Genomic DNA, 587 nt, shown 5'->3' with positions numbered 1-587 from the left:
TGGAAAAAAAAATAAAGGATTTTTCTTCTTAGATATTATAAAATGATGGTTTTGCTTTTGTTCGATATTATTATTTTCCCTTTTTTTTTTTTTGCTTTTGTTTATTATAAAATAGAACATATCTTTTATGCTCCTCCACCTCCTCTCTTTGCATCCTCTGTCTCTCTATCTTTCTCTCTCTCTATCTATCTGTCTGTCTGTCAGTGTTTTTCTGTCTGTCTGTCGATCTAGCTCTCCTTTCCTCTCTCTCCCCCTCCTCTCTTCACTTTGTCTCTCGCTCTCCATATGTACGCATATATGTGTGTAAATATATATATATATATATTGTTGTATTTGGGGATGGTCATATTGCCAGTTTAGCCAATAAAAATACACGCACTGTATATTTGGTGTTAATTTGCTTCAGCTTTATATTACATTACATTAATCCTATAATGTGATGTAATATAAAGCTGAAGCAAATTAACACCAAATATACAGTGCGTGTGTTTTTATTGGCTAAATTGGCAATATGACCATCCCCAGGTACAACAACATCTGTTTCAACACACGATTTCACATCAAAAATCTTGCAAAACAATATATAT

The sequence above is a fragment of the Octopus bimaculoides genome, chromosome 8 (assembly GCF_001194135.2).
Source record: "Octopus bimaculoides isolate UCB-OBI-ISO-001 chromosome 8, ASM119413v2, whole genome shotgun sequence".
Classification (NCBI taxonomy): domain Eukaryota; kingdom Metazoa; phylum Mollusca; class Cephalopoda; order Octopoda; family Octopodidae; genus Octopus; species Octopus bimaculoides.
Note: the sequence above shows the minus strand (reverse complement) of the source record.